The sequence below is a fragment of the Vitis riparia genome, chromosome 3, assembly GCF_004353265.1.
Source record: "Vitis riparia cultivar Riparia Gloire de Montpellier isolate 1030 chromosome 3, EGFV_Vit.rip_1.0, whole genome shotgun sequence".
Lineage (NCBI taxonomy): Eukaryota > Viridiplantae > Streptophyta > Magnoliopsida > Vitales > Vitaceae > Vitis > Vitis riparia.
In genome coordinates this window covers 9,788,222-9,795,162 of record NC_048433.1, presented here as the reverse complement: position 1 = coordinate 9,795,162, position 6,941 = coordinate 9,788,222, and the positions used below count along the sequence as shown (strand labels likewise).

The following is a 6,941-nucleotide window of genomic DNA, read 5'->3' as shown; positions in this document are numbered from 1 at the left end:
CCACGAAAGACTTGTAGCAAATGTAAATATAAGGTCATTAAAGATTAAAATATTTGATATATCCAATATCCGATATCAAATTCCGGAAGATATATCTATCAATCGATATTTTCAGATATTTTATTGATTTTTGAATTTTTTTCGTGTTTCAATTGATATTTTTGAATATTTTATTGATATTTCACTGATTTTATTATTATTAAATAAATAATTATAATTATTTTATTTTTATATTTGATTTAATTTCTTACCAAAAATATAAAAATATAATTTTCTTAATAGATTTTTTATATTATCTATATATTTATTAAATATAATAAATATAAATATTAAAAAATTTATACATATATTATTATTTATTTGATATCATTGAATATATTTAAATTAAAAATGAATATTATTATTGATAAATTATATATATATATTTTTAAAAATAATTTTAAAATATTTATTTTTACTTTTTATATAAAATTTAATTTTTTTTTTAATATTTTAAATTTTTTTATTAATTTTTATATTATCAATATTTTATTTTAAAATATTTATTATATGTTATATATAAAATTGAAGTATGAATATATCAATAAATTTAGTCATTCGTCCCATCCACTTTAAAGGTCCAATAAATTTTTGTTTGTTGGGAATGACAAAATCCATATCTCGGGTCTCTGATAAAGCTCTTCAAATCCAGTCAAGTCAACTTTAAAACAGCTCATATGTCCTTTACTCTTCCGTGAACGATCATTTAGAGAGCACTATAGGTGTTATATAGCAGTTGGTGTCTGAGATTCAAAGAAACCCTTTCATCTCTTTTTTGGTCAGAAGTTGCAACGCTGTGGTTTGTGAGGTAACCTTCGGACAATGCATCTTCTTCTTCTTCTTCTTTCATGTGTTTCCTCCATTTCTAGTAAACCCAGATAAGTGGTTTCTCAAAGGAAAAAGAAATTGGCCCTATCTTCTTCCAGGCAGCCATGATGTCGTGAGCCCAAAAAGAATCACTATTTGTGGAGCCATTCTATTTTCTCCCGGATTCCTTTATTTCTGATTTTCTTGTTGCCATCTTTTAATCCCTAAACAATGGTGTGGTAAATGGGACGGTGTGATGTGCGAAAATGGACTTACCACCATCTGAACGAATTGTGGAGGAAGTGATGATTTCGAGGAATAGTTCACTTCATCTCTACTATTAACCTCCTGGTTTACTTGTTCGCCCTTAAGTGTTTTCTATTTTTTTTTTTCTTTTTTGATTTGTTTATTATAGATAAATAGGTGATTTATTTATCGTATGTAATATTATATTTTGTTTCCATTGGACCCTATAAGTTGAGTTGGGCTCTTTTATGATTAACTTCAATGCTTCATGGTTAGATTTGTTCTTCAACTGTTGGCTGAGAGTGCGATCAAAACATTCCTCAAACCACTTTGGAAGCTCTCGAGGACCAAACACACCTAAAAGCTCTTTTGAACACAAACTTCAGTAATATCGATCAATGGCTCCCTCGTCTGGAGGTATGCTCTTAGCTTTAACATCTTTTGATGCTGTGATTTTATTTTTATGAATGATATACCTTCCTGTGGAGACTATCTTTGGATCATATATGTCAGGAAATCAATAGTTTGATTTCTCATTGCAGTGAGTTAGTTTTGATTATTGGACTCTTAACTATTTTGTCAGGTGGCCAGGCTCTCGGTATTTTGAAGAGTTTGAAACAAATATACCTTATAGGTTATATGAATCTTTTAGAGAATAAAAGAAAAATTTTCCTATATGCTAAGATAGTTAGTGGTGTCTATTGAATTTCAAATTTAGAGCATTGAACGTGTATGATGAGATTGAGGCTATTGAATAAGCATATAAAATAAATGCGGCAAGGTATTAGGTATAAACAAATGAGATTGAGTGCAAACAAAGAGGTGCAAATAATGAGATTTAAAGATGTATATATAGCACTATCTGATTAGAGGTGCAAAACTACCATTTGGTCTTGTAGGTGGATCTAATCTTTTTTTAATATATAGTCATAATAATTGACTTCTTCCATGTTAATGTTAATTTTCAACTCCTTGTGAATTCTTCAAGTTCATTGTGGATTCCTTTGAGCGCCCAATAAAATGTGAGTGTTGTTTTATTATTATTTTTTTCTATTAACTTGCTCTTATGGTTAAAGATTATTAGACCAAGTGACAATAGTTATTATGAAAATAGAAATTATCCAAGTTGCTTATGCTTTAAAAATTTAGTTAGACTCTAATACTTTTATGATTTTACATTCACTTTAATATGAATAATATTGTAGTGCTAAAGAAGATGCAACCACTGTAGGATGTTAATGAGGAGATATTAGGGGTTGATTTGTCATGAGATGGAAAGAGAATTTTGTTATGAATATTTACATTTTGGACTTCAAATTATTTTATTTTATTTTAAATTTTAAACAACTACATTTGTTTATATTTGAAAATGATAAGTAATAACATTTTTCTTTGTTTTTTTTTTGTAATATAGGTAATTTCTTGTGGATGAAAATTATTAATGGCATGAGCAAAGTTGGAAAGATGGGGGTATTGAAAAGAGAGGTATGCAATTGATTATATTTTTATACGTTCAATTATAATTTCATTATGTTATAATTGTTTTAAAATGTAAAGTATAAAAATTAAACAATCCTTAAGACTTAGAATTGATGTCGAGCTTCAATAATGAATATTAACTCACACATGTATCATTTATTTTGAGACCAATGAAAATGTATCAAATCATTACCTTTTGAGATCTTATTTTGATATTAAAATTCCTTGTGTTGATGATTTATGAGGTGGATTTATTATGAAAGAGGCATGGTCTAGTTTGGAGACAATGCGTTTACCTGTGGGAACATTTCACTTTGTCTAGAGGTGAGAGTGTCAAGGTCTAGATTTGTTAGAAGGATTAATATTAAGATAGCGTGCGATAGGCCCCTATTCTAGATATTGAGGTAATAGAGTTAAAAAATGATGATGTTCAAATTACTGAGGAGTTGCATAATGATTTAAGAGGGTAGGAGTATGACCTTAGCATTATAGAGATAGGGTTGTATGGTTTTAGTCTTAACATCAATGAGTATGTGGATTGACCTATCTTTTATGAGGAGAAGCTTTGCTTAGATGATAAGAATGTCCAACATAAGGTTTGACAGTTGAAGGAGATTCATACAAAGTGTGACATGGGGTATGATAAGTAGTACTTACTACCTTTGACCCTATCACCCCTTTAGGTGGTTCCCCTTTTTTGTCGTATTACTCTATGTTTTTAAAGGGGAACACGTAAGGTGAGACATTTTTGTGTTTGTGAGGCGAGGCGTAAGCCTCAAGGTGTTGAGGCGTAAGTTTTTTGAGTATCGCATTATATAATTAATTAATATTTTAAACAAATAAAATAAAATAATATAAATAAAAATGTGAAAACAACTCATTAGAATCATTAAAAAAAAAAAGCATGCTAGTTCCCTATTTTCACACAAAACCATAACAAAGTCATAAAATAGAAAATAGATTCAACTATACTAATAGTTTCAAACTTTAATAAAAAGCCATAACTAAGTCATGAAATAGAAAATAGAGTCAACCATAATAATAGTTCTAAACTTTTACAAAAATTCCATAACTAAGTCATGAAATAACAACTAGAGTAAATTGTTTAAACTTAAATCCTCCTCTCCAAGGTCATCATCATCCTCATCCAATGTATCAATAGTAGGAAAATGTCTACTATCATGTATCCCCATTTCATGTAAATCTTCATCTTCATCAATTAGTGTCAAATTCAATTCCTTTTTTTTGCCTTTGCCTCCACTTGTACCTAGCATAAAGTATTAGGTGTAAATATTATAAGTTTTTTTAATTAAATTTAATCATATTTATGACTTCAATTTTTGAGTACTTGGTACTTCATTATGTTTCCTTTTATAGGAATGTGAAGAAATCATGTGATCTGATGATGCTTGAGTCTCTTGGGAGTTGGATGACACAACTCTAATAGCATCAACATTGAATAACTCATTATCTTGAAGCCAACAAAGATCAAGGGGGAGGAGGGGATCTTCTTTCTCCGCAATCCATTCATCATCCGAATCAATCTCCTTTACCAAAATCGGATCAACATTTTGTTTCCTTTGTAGACTTCGCCCTCTCAATCTAGTGTTGTACCTTACATACACTAGAGAATTCAACCTTTAATGTTCAAGTCTATTTTTTTTTTTTTTTTGTATGGATCTACAAATAATAAGATAAACAAATTTATGTGTTAAAATGAAATAAAGTTCTCTAACATTAAAATAGAAATATATGTATAAAAATTTACAAAAATAGAAGTATTACTGATTCAAATGTGTTCTAATTTCTTTCACATCCCGAAGCACTACAAGTAAGGCTAAAGACTCGAATAACAAACTTTTGCAACCACGGTGTTGAACCCCCAAAACGCATCCACCAACTTGTAGGACTTCTTAATGTTCGAGAATCAATTGTAATACGACTCCCAAATTCACCCATTGCTTAGTCATATGAGTCCAACTGAAAGTCAGTTTTTAAACGTTCTTGATAATTCAACATCCTAGCCATGCATTCAAATAATGCCTTCCTCACCTCATCAACATTAGAGAACTTATCTCCATACCGCAATTGAGGATTAAGATAATAACATGTTGCATGTAAAGGTCAATGAAGTTGCGGAGTCCATCTTGCATCAATTTTTCTCCAAATTGGGCCATATTTTCTCTCCATACCCCCACAATTAAATGCAATATTCTTCTTAGTTGAACCCATCAACTCATAAATATAACCCATGACTGGTCTTTCCTCTGAATCAACCTCTCTCAAGACATTAACTAATGGAACAGTGGTCTTTATGCAAAAAGTAACATGAGACCAAAAATTTGGATAAAACAATACTGTACTTCGAGCTTTCACACCTTCTATATTTTTAGCCCATGTACTTGAACACCATTTTTCTGAGGAGAACATTGCTATAAGAGCTTGCTTTTGCTTATAAAGACTTTTGGAGAGTAAGAAATGCAGTAGCTATCTATGTAATTGCTGGACGAAGAAGTTCATGATTTTTTGTAAATGTTCTCATCAAGCTAAGAACCCAAGTATGCCCATATATAAACTTCACTACTTGCCTAGCTCGAGAAAGTGTAGTAGCATGAACATTTAGCTTTCCAATATCCTCCAACATCAAATCAATACAATGACCAACACAAGGAGTTCACTACAATCTTTTCCTTTTTTCCATAAGCCTCATTCCAATATTCACATAATTAGAGACATTATTAGTGATTACTTGCACAACATTCTCCTCTTCAATTTCTTCAACTACCTCATCAAGATATTTGAACATCAATTTTCCATTTTTTATTGTATCAGAAACATCAATTGATTTCATAAATCAAGTGTCAGCATGACTATTCACCAAAAAATTGATAAGACACCCACTTTTTTCATATGTTCAATCATCTGACATAATTGAACATTTATATTGTTTCCAAGTTGTGATATTCCATAATGATACTTAATTCATTCACCTCTTCTTTAAGAATCCATGTCCTTAATTCATGCATAGATTGAGGCTTAAACCCAGACCCAAAATTTGCAACAACATCCATCATAGGAAACTAATAAGGACCACTCACAGTGGTTAATGAAAGACCTTTTAAATACATAAACCTACCAATTTTTCTACACACTTCCTTCCTTTCTTCTTGCTTTCATTTTGAATTTAAAGTATTTTGTCTAGGTTGTGAAGTGGTAAATTTATTCATGGGTTTCCTAGGAATAGGTTCCCCATTCCCACTCCCACCCCCACTCCCTAATGTCTCTATTGTTTTAGACAAGACACTCTCATGCATTGAAGTGGGACCCATACTGATTTCTTGGAACAATTCATTTCTTTTCGTTTTTTGATCCTTAAAATTGGCCAATGCCTCTTTGCATTCCAATCTAGCATCTTCACTAACTTTGTTGCATGGTTTAATACCATGATGAGTTCCGGCTAAGTGATGCTTGAGTCTATTCATTCCTACTGCACATATTTGATTACAAAATTTATATCTTAGATATTGTTCCTCGAAAACTTCAGTAACATACTTCCACACAAAATCTTTTCTTGAATTTTTCAAATTGAAGGAACTCGTTCTAAAAAAAAAACACCAATAATAATATTCAAATTTCTATATAACAATATAATTGACTAAAAAAATAATAACAAGACATAATTGAAAGGAATTTAAAAATGAAATACATAATTTAATTGGTTTAAATTTAAAAAACCAATATTTTTTTAGAGGAATTTAAAAATTATATACAAATTTTAATTGGAATTTAATAATGAAATAAAGAAAATTTGGGTGAAAATTAAAATTAAACTAGAAATAAAAAAATAATTTTAAATAGAATATTTAAACCAATTTACTAGAATATTTAAAAATAAATGGATGAAGGGAGAAATAGATAATGACTTACTAAGAGCTCCAACACTAGTTGAGAGCTCCAATTAGTCAAAATGATTTATATATATATATATATATATATATATATATATATATATATATGAAGAGGCCATTTGATAGTTAATTTGATAAAAAAAAAATAAAATTGATGAAAAGTCGATTGCCGAGAGAGATGAAGAGGGAAAAAACCATGGAAGAGGAAGAAAACCATGGGAGATGAAGTTGAGGGGGGAAAAGATATGAAAAGAGAGAAAAACATGAGAGACGAAGAGAGGAAGAAGGCGAGTTCGCGACATACTTGGAGATGAACGAGAGGGATCATCGTCGGAGAAAATGCACTGCGGTTGGTCACAGCCTGAGGTTGAGCACTCCGTCGCCGCTTGAGGTAGGGTTTTGTTTTGAGTTTTTCTCTCAATTTGTGTTTGCCAAAGTTTTCAATCGGGACTTGGGTTGTTG

The 6,941-nt window shown here is 30.4% G+C and overlaps 1 long non-coding RNA gene across 1 annotated transcript; it reads left to right on the top strand.

The window, feature by feature from the left end:
• Nucleotides 1-790: 790 nt before the first annotated feature.
• Nucleotides 791-4,241, top strand: LOC117910876. Its single transcript, XR_004650815.1, has 4 exons — nucleotides 791-847; nucleotides 1,369-1,509; nucleotides 2,507-2,577; nucleotides 3,949-4,241. It is a non-coding gene; the product is annotated as an uncharacterized LOC117910876 (long non-coding RNA).
• Nucleotides 4,242-6,941: the final 2,700 nt, after the last annotated feature.